Source organism: Solanum lycopersicum, chromosome 10 (assembly GCF_036512215.1).
Source record: "Solanum lycopersicum chromosome 10, SLM_r2.1".
Taxonomy (NCBI): Eukaryota; Viridiplantae; Streptophyta; class Magnoliopsida; order Solanales; family Solanaceae; genus Solanum; species Solanum lycopersicum.
The window spans coordinates 53598589-53619172 of record NC_090809.1 but is presented as its reverse complement, the minus strand read 5'-3'; positions in this window follow the sequence as shown (position 1 = coordinate 53619172).

The following is a 20584-nucleotide window of genomic DNA, read 5'->3' as shown; positions in this document are numbered from 1 at the left end:
ATGGACTATAATCTTTAATAAATCATAAAGAATTCTAACTTCCAAACACGAAATAAATATATTAAAAGATAAAAACTATGAAAAAGTATAAGAGATATTCAAAAATTATATCAAAATAAGGATTTTTACGTATAAAATAAAATTTTAAAATTATATATATAATGTCGGGTTGGTTTTGTCTCGGGTTGATTTTTTTTAGTTAAAACCAAACCAACTCAAATATAGTCAGATTTTTTTCTAACATCAAACCAAGTCAAACCAAACCATTAGTTGAGTTTTTTTTCCAATTTGACTCGATTTGCGGTTTGATTAGGTTTTCAATTCGATTTTGTTCACCCCTACTCCCAATATTCAATTCCAAACAGGCAAGTGGCCCATTTTACCTATTAGGTTATCTCTCCCTTTTCATATGGAGTTGCATGTTAAAAGTCTCAAATGTAGTCCTCTACCTATTTAAAATGTCAACAGTCATAAATGTAGTTCTGTACATTTTATAATTTAGTGTGCTTTATGTGCTGAAAATCAATAAAACTAAATTAATATTTGTCGTGTCGGAAATTGGGTTGATTTATTTCAAATTTTCAACCCATTTGGAAAAGTATTGTGGCTCCTGAATCTAACAAGACTCGTAACATACCAATGACTATATCAATCGAATAAGCTAACACATGTTCTCATGTCTTCTGCCAACAATGCTAGATGAGGTATCCTATATTGAGTCAAGTGACTTGCTAAAGTTTTAAGCTGAGCCTGCTGATGAACATCCTTGCCCTTGCCTACCGTCGATGAACAATCTCTTAATTCGTGACATGTCTAACCACATCCAAAGCACCCACCAGTACCGGCCATATATATTCCTTGATTATTTTACCATACTCCTGACAGATAAGGAAAGTTTATCCACTAGAAACACTGTCCTAGAGCAAAAGCAGAAGATGGGGTTGGACTTTGAGTATTTTTGACGAACATAACTCTAAATTTTCTTTTCAGATAAAAAAAAAGAAAAATTTGTTCCCCCCCCCCCCCGTTCCACCAACCTACCCCTATATTTTTTGTGTTCCAAAAACAAAATAAAAATTGTTTTCGCAAAAAAAAATACCATTATCCCCTCCCAGGGACCCCCCCCCCCCCCACCTTCGACCAACTCAATTTGTCCATATTTGCATGAGCCTAAATCGGTTGAAGACCACATTAACTCATTTAAGAAAAGAAAGAAAATATGAGTGATCCATTTTATTTTATATGATCAAAATGATTTCATTTCAATTATATAAGCTGAAATTGCCACCCCTAACTCAAAGAACATAAATCTTTGGGCGTTAAGATTTTCACTTTTTTATACCCGAGCAGTACTTTCAAACATAACATCAAAATGATAAGTTAAAAACCATAAAATATTTCTCTATCTCCCCTCCCCTCCCCTCCCCCCCTTCCCCCCAGGATTCATCAAACTCTTCTAGTATAAAAGTAAAGCATATAAACTAACATAGATTAAATAGAGAAAGAAAATTCAACATAATAAATATCAAAAGAAGGAATTTGTCTTCATCTTATTTTACCTTCTAAAAGTTAAAAGCGAAAATACGTAGGCCACAAAATTGGCCAGAAGGTAACCTTCAGGTAGAAAGAGGACATCCCAATTATTAAGGAATATATATTAAAGTTTTAAAGGGTATTCGATGTATATTAATTGTCCATATTAAATTGCAAAGTTTGTAATGGTAATCCGAATAAGAATTCAAAGAGTTCTAGTTCAAAATCTGTAAAACATAAAATCCCATATCCGCCTCTCGTAACTTGTATTCAATCTATTTTGAATGAAGCTCCATTCCTTCAACAATTAGTCCACCTTTTTAAATACGTTTCATCTTAATCAATCTTGCTTCAACAGGACCATCAATGACTTTCGTGCTATTAAATATCCCAATTTTACTTCAATCCATCCATCTTCTCTAACAATTGGAATATACCCACTTCCTTGCAATCCTACATGGTGCACATTGATGACCCGATTTTTAATATCAATTTCACTCTCATAATAAACAAAACTAAACTTGATTTAGTAGATTCAAGTCCACTGAACCAATTTGACAACTTGAACACCAAGTAAAAACATCTTTTGTCTTTGATGACAACATTTATGTGTCTATTGTTCCACAAATATCCAATCGACGTATCGAGGCAAGATATGCCACTTAAGAGAATTTGCAAAACAATGCAAGAAACACTTGTAATTTTATTTTTTAAATAATTTTTAAGATATATAGGGATATAGATCTTTAGTAGGCGTAAAAGATGCAAATATTAATTACTGGGCTTTGGGTATCTACTAGTTGAACATAAAAGAAAAAAAGAAAAAAAGACAAAGTAATACATGGTATTATTTATGCAATTTAATTTTGCACCATGTGAGGTTGCACAGTACAAAAATAATTATTGGTGGGGGTAATTAAGATGTTCCTAATAAAGACATCTCCTTTCAAGGGTGAGAACTACCTTTCCTAGAATGCAAACAAATATTTACCATTTTTGTTGAATACAATCTCTCATGGGAAAACATATTCATAGATGTGTAAATATTTGTATAACTGTAAACATTTGGCTTCTAAAAACCTAATAACTAATTGAGTTAATAACTACAACTAACTGACTAAGCTAACAGTTCAGCTAATCAACAACATATGACTAAGGTAAATAACTATATGCATAAATACATTGTGAATACACCCCCCTTCTCAAGTGGGATATGAAGCAGTCATAGCCAAGCATGACGTAAGTTTGTTTTACAACACTGAGAGCTTTGGTGAGTAGGACAGCTAGTTGATTCGTGATAAAAACATGATGAAGGAAAATAAGACCATCTTGGAGCTTATTTCGAACAAAATGACTGTAAACTTCTATATGTTTGGTTTTTTAAGTCAGGTCTAACCGGGGGGGGGGGGGGAGTTAGCAATATGTCAGGGGTTCATCTGACGAAGATTAAATCAAGAGAGTAACTTGGTGTATATTTATGAAAGTCGAAAATGAAGCATGAGTAAAATATCTTTATATAAGCTTGACATAATACATCTATGTTCGATTTGAGGAGAGTGTTACATAATATGTGGTGTCTTTGTATATAATATTACATCAAATTTGCATGAATTTCTGAGATTATTTTGGATTTCTGTTCCTTAATTGTTAACATGTTCATTTTTAAAGGTTAATTCTTTGAGGGATGATATATAAATTTCCCCATAACCTTTATAACATAAATGCCGTAGTTGTGTCCGTTCACTAGAAACTAATAGGAAACAGAGTTTAAGTTCTACACATTAACGATGTATAAATTATTTACGCAAAAATTAACATTCTTAGAAAATAAATAAATAGTTCTAATTACCAATTATAAAGAATTGAAAAGAGTAATTTTTTAATGGAGCTCTTGTTCAATAAATGCTTCATTTGCCTGACCACATTCATTCAGAAGTGTTATAGGGTATTTAAATTATAATTAGAAATAAGATGGCAGATACATTTTAGTTCATGCAATATAATTGAGTGTTCTCTGACAACAATGTGAAATGATAAGTTTAAATATTATTCGCACATCGCTCGGGTATGTATACTAGGTACCTTAGTATTAGCAACATAAAAAAAACTTACATCATCTGTTTCCAAAAAACCATCAATTTCATCAAATATTCATTATACAAAATAGTAATTACTTAATAATATTTCTCTATCAAGAATTCGAAAGCATCCACAAAATAATAAAATTAATGTCACAAGTACAACAACAAAATATCATATTCCAAACGAAATAAGATAAAACAACTATTCTAAACTATCTCAGTTTTTGGTAAGCATTTGTGGCTTGAAAGTCGTCCCCCATGATAGTCTTGAGCGAATAAAAGCTTAGAATGTATTTAGTTGATGTAATGACATCACCATCAATAGTAACCACCCTAAACTTCTTCATTTCTGGGTTGTACCAAGCTTGTTTTGAGTGACTTTGAAACAAGATTTCTCCATCCTTCCAAATAAATATCGGTTCAAAACTACAGTTAACCGTACTACGTGGAATATATTCCACCAAAATGCTAATTTTAGTCCAAGATTTTGCAATGACATACTCTTTCATCAAACATATATTAATAATAACATTCAATCTGTGGATGTTATCGGTCAAACACAGACACTTCCCCAACTCTACTAGCCTCAAGTTTAAAGATGGAGTTTCAAAGGAGAAGGCATGGACTTGATCTTTTCTGTTTCAACATCAAAGGAGTAAATGTTGTCAGTGTTTTTGCTATCCATCCAATGAAGAGTTGCATTGACATTAGCCTTGCCAAATTCATACCATACATGACACAGAATTTAACCCACATTTCTCCATTTCTCATAAGCTCCAACAATATAAACCTCCAATTCTGATGCTCTAGTATCGTCCTGAACCTTTCTATAAACTAATCTCAATACTTTATACTCTCTAGAGACATCTCTAAAGCAAAACCCATAATTAACTGTCACGACCAAAATCCGGGCCGCGACTGGCACCCACACTTACCCTCCTATGTGAGCGAACCAACCAATCTAAACCTTAACATTTCAATGTAATAGCAACAGAAAGTAATGCGGAAGACTTAAACTCATTAATAAAAACCAATTCAATAACTATCAATATTTAACATCTATTATTCCCAAAACCTTGAAGTCATCATCACAAGAACATCTACTTTAAACTTCTAATTCTAAGAGTTTCTAAAAGCTAAAAATACATAAGAAGCTAGTCCATGCCGGAGGTTCAAGGCATCAATACATGAAGGAGAAGATCAAGTCCAAGCTAGAAGCGTTAGCTCACCCTGAAGATCCGGTGTGACGAACACTGGCTTGAGTTACTGTTGAGTCGAAGATGATGGCACGTTTGCTGTACTCCACAAATAACAAGAAGAAAAACATAAAAGTAGGGGTTAGTACAAAACACGGGTACTGAGTAAATATCATCGGCCAACTCAAAATAGGGAACAGTATATATCAAATATTATCGTAAATCAACAATAAAACTCAACATGTAGCAACAACAAGTACTATAATCATCAATAAGTACCATCAAGTTCATCCATGAGGGCTCAAGCCTCAACACCATACTCATTTGGGAATTAAGTTTATTAAGTTGAGTATATTATCACCTTTCAAGATTCATTATCTTTTCTCCTCTTGTGTCGGTACGTGACACTCCGATCCCCTACCACTATGTTTCGGTACGTGACACTCCGATCCCCTAATTTTATGTGTCGGAACGTGACACTCCGATCCCCTACATGTGTCGGTACGTGACACTCCAATCCCCCTATATGTGTCGGTATGTGACACTCCAATCCCCTACATGTGTCGGAACGTGACACTCTGATCCCCTACATGTGTCGGAACGTGACACTCCGATCCCCTACATGTGTCGGTACATGACACTCCGATCCCCTACATGTGTCGGTACGTGACACTCCGATCCGCTAATACTATGTGTCGGTACGTGACACTCCGATCCACTAATATCATTCTGTAAATCATCAAGCCTTCTCTATACCAAGGCATCCTCAATCCCATTACTTTAATTCATCAAGCCTTCTTCTATACCAAGGCATCATCAATCCCATTACTTTAATTCATCAAGCCTTCTTCTATACCAAGGCATCATCATTAATAATGTATATTAAAGTTTCTTTTCAAGATTTGGGATTCAATATTTCCATCATGCTTATCTTATCACAACCACATAATCATATTCATGCAAACATTCAATTAAGCATATAGTAGGGTTTACAATACTACCAATACATATCATTCTCTATTAAGAGTTTACTATGAAAGCATGAAAACCATAACCTACCTCCACCGAAGAATTGAAATCAAGAAAGTTAATCCTCAAAGCTTGGTGTTTTCCTCTTCTTCTCCATCGCTTCTCTCTCTCCCTTCTTGTTCTTTCTATTTTCTTATTCAAACCCTCTTTCTTTTACCCTAATTAGTATATAATTAAGAATAAAAGATGGCAATAATACCCCACTAATTAACTTAGGGTTACCTCTTTTAACCCCCAAGAATTTGAGTTATTAATATAAACCCACGAAATCTATAATTAAGGAAAGAATAGTCCCAAAATGTCCCTTAAAACGTGTAAGGAAATCCGTTTCTGCCTGGGATTTGCGCAACCTGTGACGGGCCGTCGTGCCTGCGACGGTCCGTCCTGCAGGTCGTCGCAAGGTTCAGAGACCCAATATTTCCACCAAGGGTCTGTGACGGTCCGTCACACCTGTGACGGTCCGTCCTGCCATTCCGTCACAAAGTTCAGAGAGTCGATTTTCAGTACCCAATTTCAGATATTCTAAGTGTTTTGAAACGAGAACCTGCGACGGTCCGTCGTGCCCATGACGTTCCGTCGTGGGGTCCGTCGCTTCTGCCAGTTTTTTTTCCAGAATTGAAGTCTGTTGCTCAAAACGACTAAACGGGTCGTTACATTAGATACCAATTTACCCATCGTTCGTCCCCGAACGATCAAAAGAAGGAAAACAAGGGCGAAAAGGAGTACCTGAATCTGTAAACAGATGTGGGTATTTTTCTCGCATATCCGCCTCCTTCTCCCAAGTGGCTTCTTCAACCGGTCGATTCTTCCATTGTACCTTGATGGATACAATCTCTCTTGACCTCAACTTGCGAACTTCTCTATCTAAAATAGCAACAGGCTCCTCCTCATAATACAAGTTCTCATCAAGCAAAACTGAATCCCAACGGATAATGTAGTTTCCATCCCCGTGGTATCTTTTCAACATCGACACATGGAATACCGGATGTACTCCGAACAGCCCTGGGGGCAAGGCTAACTCATAAGCCACCTCCTTTACTCGCTTGAGTACTTTAAATGGTCCAATGTACCTTGGACTTAGTTTACCCCTTTTTCCAAACCGCATCACCCCTTTCATGGGCGAAACTTTCAACAAGACTTGTTCACCTTCCATGAACTCTAAGTCTCTAACCTTTCGATCTGCATATTCTTTTTGTCTACTTTGCGCCGCTAGAAGCTTTTCTTGAATAGACTTCACTTTTTCCATCGAATCCCTCAAAAGGTCAGTACCCCAAGGCCTAACCTCAAATGCATCAAACCAACCAATGGGAGACCTACATCTCCTACCATACAATGCTTCGAATGGAGCCATATCAATACTTGAGTGATAGCTATTATTGTATGAAAACTCCACTAAGGGTAGGAAGCTATCCCAATGACCACCACACTCTATCACACACGCACGAAGCATATCCTCCAACACTTGAATCGTCCTTTCAGACTGACCATCGGTCTGAAGATGGAACGCAGTACTAAGGTCTAACCTAGTACCCAATTCCGCATGCAATGTTTTCCAAAACTTGGAAGTAAACTGCGTACCCCTATTTGATATTATGGATAGTGGAACCCCATGCAATCGAACGATTTCTGAGATATAGATCTTGGCTAACTTCTCTGCATTGTAAGTCATCTTTATCGAAATAAAATGAGCAGATTTAATTAACCTATCAACAATCACCCAAATGGAGTCATACTTACTCATTGTCTTCGGAAGACCAACAACAAAGTCCATTGCAATTCTTTCCCACTTCCATTCCGGAATGGGCATTCTCTGAAGTGTTTCTCCGGGCCATTGGTGTTCATACTTTACTTGTTGACAGTTTGGACATTTGGCAATAAAATCCACAATGTCACGCTTCATTCTACCCCACCAAAAGTGTTGTTTTAGGTAACGATACATCTTGGTTGCACCCGGATGTATAGAATACCTTGAACTATGAGCCTCTGTCAGAATAGTGTTGATCAAATCATCGACGCGGGGTACACATACCCTTCCCTTGATTCTCAAAACACCTTCCCAATCGATTTGTGCTTCCTTAGCCTCCCCTCGCAATACTTTATCTCGGATTCGCCTTAGTTTCACATCATCAAACTATTTTCCCTTAATTTTGTCAAGAAAAGAAGATCTTGACTCCACATTAGCCAACAATCCTCCCTTCTCATTTACTTCTAATCTCATCAAGTCGTTAGCTAGAGTCTGAACCTCTCTAGCCAGTGGGCGTCTAGAAGCTTGCAAGTGAGCTAGACTTCCCATGCTTCCCGCCTTTCTACTTAAAGCATCCGCCACAACATTTTCCTTCCCTGGATGATACAAAATGGTGATGTCGTAGTCCTTCAGTAGTTCCATCAATCTTCTCTGTCTCAAGTTCAAATCTTTCTGAGTAAAGACATACTGTAGGCTACGATGATCCGTATAGACCTCACACTTAACCCCATATAAATAGTGTCTCCATTGCTTTAATGCAAACACTACCGCAGCCAATTCCAAATCATGAGTTGGGTAGTTACGTTCATGCACTTTTAATTGCCTCGAAGCATAAGCAATCACACTCTTCTTTTGCATTAGTACTGCACCCAAACCCGAATAGGATGCATCACAATAAACAATGAAGATCTTACCCTCTACTGGCAAGGTAAGGATAGGTGCGGTAGTCAAGAAGGTCTTGAGCTTCTGAAAGCTTTCCTCACATTTGTCCGACCATACAAAGGGAACATTCTGCTTAGTCAAGTTCGTCAATTGGGAAGCAATAGAAGAGAATCCCTTGACAAATCGACGGTAGTAGCTAGCTAACCCGACAAAGCTCCTTATTTCTGACACATTAGTAGGTCTCACCCAGTTCTTCACTGTCTCAATCTTAGAAGGATCCACCATCACTCCATCCTTAGAAACCACGTGCCCCAAGAAGGACACTGCATCTAGCCAAAACTCACACTTAGAGAACTTGGCATAAAGCTTTTTCTCCCTCAACATTTCCAATACCATTCTCAAATGCTCTTCATGTTCCTTCTTGATCTTTGAGTATACTAATATATCATCAATAAATACGATCACGAAGAGGTCCAAATATGGCTTAAAAATCCCGTTCATCAAGCTCATGAACGCAGCAGGGACATTCGTTAGACCAAAAGACATCACTACAAATTCGTAATGCCCATACCTCGTTCGAAAAGCAGTCTTTGGCACATCCGTTGCCCGTATTTTCAATTGATGATAACCGGATCTCAAATAAATCTTAGAGAAGACACAAGCACCTTGTAACTGATCGAACAAGTCATCAATGCGGGGAAGAGGATACTTGTTCTTTATGGTTACCTTGTTCAGTTGTCTGTAGTCTATACACATTCGAAAACTCCCATCCTTCTTTTTTACAAACAAAACCGGAGCACCCCAAGAAGATGCACTTGGTCTAATAAAGCCTTTGTTCAATAACTCTTGAAGTTGTGCCTTTAACTCTCTTAACTCCGCGGGAGCCATTCTATAAGGGGGTATAGAAATGGGGCGTGCGCCCGGTTCGAGATCAATACAGAAGTCAATACCCCTATCCGGTGGCATATCAGAAAGATCTGCAGGGAACATATCCAAAAACTCACGAACTACTGAAACCGACTCAATCGAAGGTACTTGGGTAGTGTCATCCTTGACATGTGCCAAGAAAGCTAAACACCCTTTACTAATCATTTTCTTAGCACGAAGAGAGGAGACGATGTGGACCGGATTGGAAGTGTAGTCACCTTCCCACACTAACGGGTCTGTCCCAGGCTTGGCTAACGTCACTGTTTTAGCATTACAATCCAAGATTGCAAATTGCAGAGAAAGCAAAGTCATACCCAGAATCACATCAAAATCATCCATTTCTAAGATAACCAAATCTACATAAGTGTTGCTCCCCACAAAGTTTACCAAACAATACCTATATACCTTTTCGACTACCACAGACTCACCTACCGGAGTAGAAACACGAATAGGCATATCAAGAAATTCACAATGTAAATTTAGACCATTAGCAAATGAGGAAGATACATAAGAAAACGTGGATCCAGGATCAGACAATACGGAAGCCATGCAATCACAAACCAGAAGATTACCTGTGATGACAGCATCAGATGCCTCCGCTTCAGACCGCCCAGGGAAAGCGTAACAATGGGCCCTATCGTTTGCATGTCCATTGCCCCTACCATGTTGTGATGTGGTGGACCCAGTTTGCCCATTACCTCTGCCGTTTTGGTGACCACTATTACCTCGACCACCACGTCTTCCAGAATAACGGCCTCTACCATGACCACCTCTACCTCTAGCTATTGGGGATCTATAACTTTGTCTGGGACAATTTTTCCTAATATGTCCAATCCCCCCACATCCATAACATTCTCTGGTGTCAAGCATAGGCTCCTTGGAGAAGTGTTGACCGGTCTGAGGTGGTCCCCCAACTACAGTCTGTAGTGAAGACTGAATTGGTCAGACTGAGTAACTTCCCGAACCCTGTCCTCTAGTGTAAGTACCATTAAACTCACCTCCCTTTTGAAACCTTTTTGATGTCGATGTCGTAGTGAAGTCTTCTGGCTTCACTCCTTCCACTTCTATCACAAAGTCTACCACCTCTTGGAAGGATTTTGCCGTTGCCGCTATCTGTAAGGCCGAAATCCTCAATTCTGACCTCAACCCCTTCACAAACTGGCGAATTCGCTCTTGGGGATTGAAACATAATTGGGTGGCATAGCTGGATAGTGCGTGAAACCTAGCCTCGTAAGCATTTACCCACATCCTACCTTGCTCTAGGCTCAAGAACTCATCCCATTTCCTATTCCTCAAAGTTCGGGGGATATACTTCTCCATAAACAAGCTAGAGAATGAGACCCAAGTCATAGGTGGTGCCTCTGTTGGTTAACACTCAATATGTGACCGCCACCACATTTTGGCGTTCCCTTGAAACTGATAACTCACGAACTCAACACCAAACCGTTCTACTATACCCATCTTGTGTAGTAGCTCATGACAGTCAACCAGAAAATCGTAAGCATCCTCAGATTCCGCACCCTTGAAGACTGGAGGTTTCAATTTCAAGAACTTACTGAAAAGTTTATGCTGATCATTTGTCATTATAGGCCCAGTAGTCAGACGTGGAAACGTGCCTATTTCCAATGGAACATCCATGCGGGGAGCCATAGTAGCCGCATGTTGTACCTCTGGAGCCTGAGGTGCTGGTGCAGAAAACACTGGGGTTGTCTGGCCCTGATCAGACAACCCGCTAAGATAAGCCAGAACCTGATTGATCATCTCTGGGGTAGGTTGGGGTGGCATTTCCTCATTTTGCACTTGTTTAGTTTCCCCATCCTCCCCTTCTCTTATTACCTCCTCAGTCGGTGGAGGAGTCACTGCCCTAGTATCATATGGGCTAGGTGCTCGTCCTCTTCCCCTAGAGGACGTCCTCCCACGACCTCTACCACGGCCTCTTGCCGTTGTTCTTCCTCGAGCCACAGCCCCAGTGGCTGGCTCAGTTATTTCTTGTCTGGCCGGTGTTGATGTTGGCGTAGTCGTTGCTCTAGTTCTAACCATCTGCGAAAGAGAGTGGAGATGGTCAGATACCAATTCGTATCGCCTAGATACCAATTGGACTCAAGTAGTAGCACGAAAAAAAGAATGAAAGAGTGAAATTTTCCTAAAGTCTTATAGCCTCTCAAGGAAAAGTAAAGGCGTCCCCCTACCGTTCCTTAAGACTCTACTAGACCTGTTCTTGTGTGATGAGACCAACGAACCTAATGCTCTGATACCATGTTTGTCACGACCCAAATCTGGGCCACGACTGGCACCCACACTTACCCTCCTATGTGAGCGAACCAACCAATCTAAACCTTAACATTTCAATGTAATAGCAACAGAAAGTAATGCAGAAGACTTAAACTCATTAATAAAAACCAATTCAATAACTATCAATATTCAACATCTATTATTCCCAAAACCTGGAAGTCATCATCACAAGAACATCTACTTTAAACTACTAATTCTAAGAGTTTCTAAAAGCTAAAAATATATAAGAATCTAGTCCATGCCGGAGGTTCAAGGCATCAAGACATGAAGGAGAAGATCCAGTCCAAGCTAGAAGCATTAGCTCACCCTGAAGATCCGGTGTGACGAAGACTGGCTTGAGTTACTGTTGAGTCGAAGATGACGGCACGTTTGCTGTACTCCACAAATAAAAAGAAGAAAAACCTAAAAGTAGGGGTTAGTACAAAACACGGGTACTGAGTAAATATCATCGGCCAACTCAAAATAGGGAACAATATATATCAAATATTATCGTAAATCAACTATAAAACTCAACATGTAGCAACAACAAGTACTATAATCATCAATAAGTACCATCAAGTTCATCCATGAGGGCTCAAGCCTCAACACCATACTCATTTGGGAATTAAGTTTATTAAGTTGAGTATATTATCATCTTTCATGATTCATTATCTTTCCTCCACTTGTGTCGGTACGTGACACTCCGATCCCCTACCACTATGTGTCGGTACGTGACACTCCCATCCCCTAATTCTATCTGTCAGAACGTGACACTCCGATCCCCTACATGTGTAGGTACGTGACACTCCGATCCCCCTACATGTGTCGGTACGTGACACTTCGATCCACTAATACTATGTGTCGGTACGTGACACTCTGATCCACTAATACTATGTGTCGAAACGTGACACTCCGATCCACTAATACTATGTGTCGAAACGTGACACTCTGATCCCCTACATGTGTCGGAACGTGACACTCTGATCCCCTGCATATGTCGGAACATGACACTCCGATCCCCTACATGTGTCGGTACGTGACACTCCGATCCCCTACATGTGTCGGTACGTGACACTCCGATCCACTAATACTATGTGTCGGTACGTGACACTCCGATCCACTAATATCATTCTGTAAATCATCAAGCCTTCTCTATACCAAGGCATCCTCAATCCCATTACTTTAATTCATCAAGCCTTCTTCTATACCAAGGCATCATCAATCCCATTACTTTAATTCATCAAGCCTTCTTCTATACCAAGGCATCATCATTAATAATGTATATTAAAGTTTCTTTTCAAGATTTGGGATTCAATATTTCCATCATGCTTATCTTATCACAACCACATAATCATATTCATGCAAACATACAATTAAGCATATAGTAGGGTTTACAATACTACCAATACATATCATTCTCTATTAAGAGTTTACTATGAAAGCATGAAAACCATAACCTACCTCCACCGAAGAATTGAAATCAAGCAAGTTAATCCTCAAAGCTTGGTGTTTTCCTCTTCTTCTCCATCGCTTCTCTCTCTCCCTTCTTGTTCTTTCTATTTTCTTATTCAAACCCTCTTTCTTTTACCCTAATTAGTATATAATTTAGAATAAAAGATGGCAATAATACCCCACTAATTAACTTAGGGTTACCTCTTTTAACCCCCAAGAATTTGAGTTATTAATATAAACCCACGAAATCTATAATTAAGTAAAGAATAGTCCCAAAACGTCCCTTAAAACGTGTAAGGAAATCCAATTCTGCCTGGGATTTGCGCAACCTATGACGGGCCGTCGTGCCTGTGACGGTCCGTCCTGCAGGTCGTCGCAAGGTTCAGAGACCCAATATTTCCACCAAGGGTCTGTGACGGTCCGTCACACCTGTGACGGTCCGTCCTGCCATTCCGTCACAAAGTTCAGAGAGTCGATTTTCAGTACCCAATTTAAGATTTTCTAAGTGTTTTGAAACGAGACCCTGCGACGGTCCGTCGTGCCCATGACGTTCCGTCGTGCCCATGACGTTCCGTCGTGGGGTACGTTGCTTCTACTAGTGGTTTTTTTTTCCAGAATTGAAGTCTGTTGCTCAAAACGACTAAACGGGTCGTTACATTAACTTGACTAATACTTATCTCCCATTAGGGCATTTCAAGTTTGAAGTGCTTATCCAAAAGAGGATTGTTAATGTAAATCGATTGATTCATAATGTTTGTGAAACATCCACCAAAAAGATAAATCCATTATAAGAACCAACTAAAATCATACTCCATGGATGGAAGTGAAACTTAGGGGCACCCTGAACGGTTTTGTTATATCGGTGAACATAATAATCATACTCTACTTTGAGTTATAGAAGCAAAGGATTGCACTGACCATCCAAAAACAAAATGCTGGAGTAATTAAGGGATCTTACTTTATGCATGTTAAAAAACAAAGGGTCAGAAGTTAAAAGGCTATACCAGAGATTACAACAGATCTACATCGAAAAATGGGCTTGATTGGCAATCATTTCAATCATGATCACCCATGGAGGATCCATAATTCTCTTGACATGATGAGAAATTCTACTTCCTTTACAAAATCAACTTTTGACGTCTATGAATGTCATTTCCTTTGAACAAAAGGGTTTGATAGTTTTGATTGGTTATGGTCGGTAGAACCTTCATATATAGTGGAATCCAAGATTTTATAAATTTTATTTCAAGCCAAAATGACAGTAGATATTGACTAGTTAATGTTGGATGACTTCTTGAAAAATATTGAAAGAAAAAATTAAATGCCACATTCTGTTATTATCCTTTTCAATGACTTCTTGAAAAATATTTTAAGGAAAAAAACTAAATGTTACTTTCTATTATTCTCTTTTTGAATGACTTCTAGAAGTCAACTAGAATAAGTGAATATTTGATCATTTACCTTTTTTAAACATTAGAATAAGATATTATCAATGTTTTACATTTTTAGAAGCAGTTCATTAATAAAATGTAAGAAAAAGGGTTAAAATTGCCAGTAAATTATGTAAGATAGACCATTTATTCCCTCCATTGCATATTGGGATAAACGATGCCCCCCACTGTTATATATCCGAAGAGACTACTATTACCCTCAAGAGTTAAACAACCCATATTTTTAGTGACTTGACTAGCCAAATGAGACTAATCCCTCCACCTAAATAATATGGGCAAGTAGGACTGGACCTTTAGTGGGGACAAAATTGGTTGCAACAAATTTTCAGAATATCGCCACTCAAAGGGTTTTCATTGATTTTAATATATCTTTTTAAGAATGTTTGTATGATAGAAAACATTCTATTGTTCTATTCTTTTTACTATCTGTAGTAAATATATGGATGATAATAAGGATAAAAAATAACATGTCTCTTAATTAGTATATGTTTGTGGTTTCCTTATTATAAAAAAATTGACTATATCTTTTCTTTTCCATGGAAATCTATGGCGTAACCAATAATCTATGGCGTAACCCAATGGTGCTGAGGCTGGGCAGAATCAGGAGCAATAGTTGGAGGTGAAGCTTGTTTAGTTGATCCAGGTTGATCAACATAGATCACCTTGTAAAATTTTCTTCAATAAAATATTCATTTGATACATCACTTTATTTATGACTTGTGAAGATCATGTCTTTTTGGAAAACACTTTAAACTGTATCACGTGTTTTTAATAAATATTTTGTTGAGTTGATTAGTTATGGGAGTAAATTAGGAATTTATTATATATTAAAAAGGGTATTCTAAATTACTTTGTATACAAAATCTAATTGAATGAAGAGAATCTTTTCCTTTTTATTCTCAACATATAATATTTTCTAAAGATACATATCCTTAATCAAAACATGCATGCGTAATACTTAGAAAATTCCTAAGTTAAGATCAATTCCTAATTTTGAGAAGTGTAATGGATGTAAATTAAGGTTGTAGACAAAGAAATTTTACTGATAAATCCATATTAAATTTGTTTAAATCATAAAAAAGAAGGGAAGAAAAAATGGAAGCCAGAAAAATGACAAATTTGCGCTTTTGAAATTTCTATCAGATTTATATTTGGTATCTTTTTTACATTTAATGAAATTTTTTCCCCATAACTTTCTCTTTTCTTTTATTAATTATTTTTATTATTTCAAATTAATTAAAATAAATAAATTCATAGCTAATACCTTGGCAAACAAAAATAATGGCATTTTTAATAAATAATGAAACTATTGCTAAGGAGTTCGACTAAAAGCTAAAATATTATTGTTTTAAAAACTTTCCTTTATTTTTTGGGTGAATGTATTTTCTTTTTAATAAATTAGAAAATTTATACTTCGCTAATTTGGGCCTTTTACCCAAATTCAATTAAAAAAGCCCAAAGTAAACGACCATCCCATCCCCGACAAGCCCTCAACATTCTCCATATATTCATGTCCCTTACGATTAGGGTTTCCTCATTTGCCACTCCATTTAGCTCCCCTTTCCTTTCACCTAACAAACTGAAATGCTCTCGCCTTTGATGATTCAAAATCTTTGCCTCCTTATCTGGGTCATTAACAATGTCGCGTTAATCTTGGATCGAGTTTGTTCCTCATTTAATCTGAGATCTCAATTCAGGTGGAAGGTATATATTTTCTCTTTATTTCTTATTTTTTTCCATGTTAGATGTTTAATGTTATTTTTATTGTTTTTTTACAATTGATTATATTTATGATTTCTCTTTAAAGGAAACACTTTATGTGATGTCATTTATAAATTTTGCGTTTTTCTTTTTCCGATTGCTGTTTATTTTCTTTTTTTGGTACTTCTTTTGTTTTGTTTTACTTGTAGTTTTACTATCATTATGGTTGAAATTTGTAGTTTACTATCTATATGTATGAAAATCATCGGTGCCGTAAAAAATCATAATTTGGCTTTTGAGTTGTTTTGAATAACTTCTATTTAGATCTGATATGAATTTGTCAAGATTGATTGCATTATCATGATGTTTAGTGAATTTCGGATTTTTATAATCTTCAACATTTATACCTTTCCAATTCAATTGAATTCACATAGAGAATCTTAAATAACTTCATATCAATTGTTATATGTTATATGGTTGGTTCATTGAGCTTGTTCAAGAATATATTTGATTTTAACACTTGTTGATTTAAGGGTGGGTTGATGAAAGAACTAATTGAGAATTAGGGTTCTAAATTTATTCCATTAAATACATCCAAACTTAACTCACTAAAATGGAGTGTATATATTAGCGTATGTTAATGTCATTCCTCTTGCATTAAATATATTTGATTTTGTATCAGATAACTTTGAATTGGTAGTTGCTTAAAATTAAATTTATTTATATCTTTGATGATATGTTCAAGACTTGATACAAATAATATTTATTCTTGTAGGTATACCAATTAATTTTTATATCGAAAATACATGTGACAATATCTTCAAATTTCTTATTGAAATTTCAATTAAGGTTGTCGTTTAAATAGATGGACAGATGAAAATCAAAGTTGAAGGACCTTGTAATGAGGCAAGTGATTCAAAATCCCCAGGATCTGAGCTCACAGTAATTGTATATTTATTGATATTAATCTTCCATTGTTATTGCTACATAATAAGCACTTCCATCATTTTTTCGATATGGTTCGTCTATTTTGTTACATTTAAATTCAATTAGTAGTTACTAATTTATTTAAAATCATTCTTATGATTAAATTAGTATTTCCAAGTAGTAACTCATTTAAAATCAATCTTATGACTTAATTATATGCATGAGTGAGTTCTCCATTTGTTGTTTCACTTGTAGTATTTCCAACTATATATTATTGTGAACTAGTCTGAATTTGAGGATTTAGGACTACTTTCAATTAGGGTATTGTTTGAGTTGATATTGAATTATCAATTTAAAGTTAGAAGTTCGTAATTGAAATGTTTTGAGTACAAAATAGATGTTTGAATGTCATGAATATATTGACCATGAGTATTTTTTATCTTTTCTATTAGTAATTGATCAAGTGTTTTCACTTTTGAGTGTAAGTGAATGGTGTAAATATTATTTAGTTAGGAATTGGTTAAGTGACTTTCAAGTTAGAGAATTTTTAAATTGAATAACTAAGTTAATTAAAACTTATAATTTATTATAATTTAAATTTGTTATAAGTTAAACTTAATTAGGAATGTGAACTTGATGAATCTAGTATGTTTGCACCATATGGACAAATTAGGGTGAAACATGATAATAGAGTTGAACATTATAATATGGTTGAACATTGATAAGATTGAACATGATAGGATTGATGAAATGATCAATGGTTCTTTGAAAGTTCAAGGTGGGCTGGAACTCGAATAATATTTTGATGTAGCTCCTAATGAAGAAGGAAGACACTTATATGATGTAATGACTTGTTTAGTCGTTTTGAGCAGTAGAGTATTTCTAGTAATAATTGTCTGAGTCGACGGATCCCACGACAGACCGTCATGGGCACGACAGACCGTTGAGGGTATCTCGTTCCAAAACACTTAGAATTCTGAAATTTGGGTACTGAGATCGACTCTCTGAACTTCGCAACGAAATGGCAGGACGAACTGTTACAGGCATGACGGGCCATCAGAGACTCTTCAAGGAATTGAGTCTCTGAACTTTGCGACGGAATCAGTAGGACGGATCATCGCAGGCACAACGGGCCGTCATAGTCTGCGTAACTCTGCCTGGGTCGGATTTCTGTTAAATGTTTTAAGGGGTGTTTTGGACTATTCCTGCTTATAATTATGAAGTTAGTGGTTTAATGTTAATAATTCAATTACTTGGGGGTTAAAGGAGATAACCTTGAATTAATTAGTGGGTTACTTTTGTCACCTTTAATACCTAATTATATGCTAATTAGCAAAAAAGAAAAAGGGTTTGAATAAAAACAATAGAAAGAACAAGGAGAGGGAGAACGAACGAACGAGAGAGAGGAGAAACGAAGAGGAAAGTAAAGCTTTGGAAAAGTAGATTTCTTGATCACGAATTCTTCGGTGGAGGTAGGTTATGGTTTATGTTGTTTCATATTAAACTCTTAATAGAGAATGACATGTATTGGGTTGTATTGTAAACCCTTTTATATGCTTAATTGTGCGCTTGCATGATGTGATTATATAATAGAGATAAAATAAGTATGATTAGGATCGGAGTGTCACATTCTGACACCAGAATAGTATTAATGGATCGGGTGTCACGTTCCGATACAAGGATAGTATTAATGGATCGGGTGTCACGTTCCGACACCAGGATAGTATTAATGGATCGGGTGTCACGTTCTGACACCAGGATAATATTAATGGATCAGGTGTCACGTTCCGACACCAGGATAGTATTAATGGATCGGATGTCACGTTCTGACACCAAGATAGTAGTAGTGGATCGGGTGTCACATTCCGACACCAGGATAGTATGATGAGGATCGGAGTGTCACGTTCCGACACTAGGATAGTAAACAGAATGAATCTTGAAATATGTTAATATACTCAATTTAATGAAACTTTTCCCAAATGATTATGGTATGGAGGCTTGAGTCCTCATGGGTGTACTTGACGTTATTTATCAATAATTCTTGCACTTGTTATTGCTACCTGTTGAGTATTGTAGTTGATTTTATGATATTATCTGATATATATTGCTTTCTATTTTGATTTGGCCGATGATACCTACTCACTACTTGTGGTTGTACTGACCCATACTTGTATGTTTTTCTTTGTTAATTGTGGAGTGCAGCAAACGTACCTTTGTCTTCAACTCAACCGCAACTCTAGCCAGTCTTCATCATACCAGGTTTCAGGGTGAGCTAATGCTTCTAGCTTGGACGGGAGTTTCTTCTTCATGTCTTAATGCATTGAAGTTCCGGCATGGACTAGCTTTTTATTATTTTAGCTTCTTAGACACTCTTAGATTTAGTAAGTTGAGGATAGATGTTCTTGTGGTGATCACTTCCAGATTTTGGGGAATGATAAGTTTTGAGTTTAGAAGTTATTAATTGATTTCGTTAATGAGTTTTAAGTCTTCCGCATTATTGTCTTCTTATTATGGTTGAAATGTTGGGCTTAGATTTGTTGGTTCACTCACATAGTAGGATAAGTGTGGGTGTGACTCGCGGCTCGATTTGGGTCGTGACAAACTTGGTATAAGAGCATTAGGTTCATTGATCTCATCACACAAGAACGAGTCTAGTGGAGTCTTAAGGAACGGTAGGGGGACGCCTTTACTTTTCTTGTAGAGGCTATAAGACTTTGGGAAAATTCCATTCCTTCTTTCTTTCTTTCGTGCTATTGCTTGGATCCAATTGGTATCTAGGTGATACAAATTGGTATCTGACCATCTTCACTCTATTTTGCAGATGGTTAGAACTAGAGAAACAACTGCGCCAATACCAAAAGACAAGATGCGTCTGTGCCAGCCACTGGGGCTGTAGCTCGAAGAGGAGTAGTAGCAACAGGCCGTGGAAGAGGTTGTGGGAGGACGTCCTCTAGATGAAGAGAAAAAACACCTAGCCTATCTAATTCTAGGGCGGTGACTTCTCCACCGACTGAGGAAGTGATAAGAGAGGGAGAGGATGGGGAAAATGAGCAAGTGCAGAACGAGGAATTACCACCCCAACCTACCCCAGAGATGATCAATCAGGTTCTTGCCTATCTTAGCGCGTTTTCCGATCAAGGCCAGACAACTCCAGTGCTTTCTGTACCATCAACCCAGATTCCAGAAGTACAACATGCAGCTACTGTGGCTCCCCGCATGGATAACTCATTGGAAATAGGCACATTTCCTCGTGTGACTATAAGGCCTATAATGACAAGTGATCAGCATGAACTTTTCAGTAAGTTCTTCAAATTTAAACCTCCAGTCTTCAAGGGTGCTGAATCTGAGGATGCCTACGATTTTATGGTTGACAGTCATGAGTTACTACAT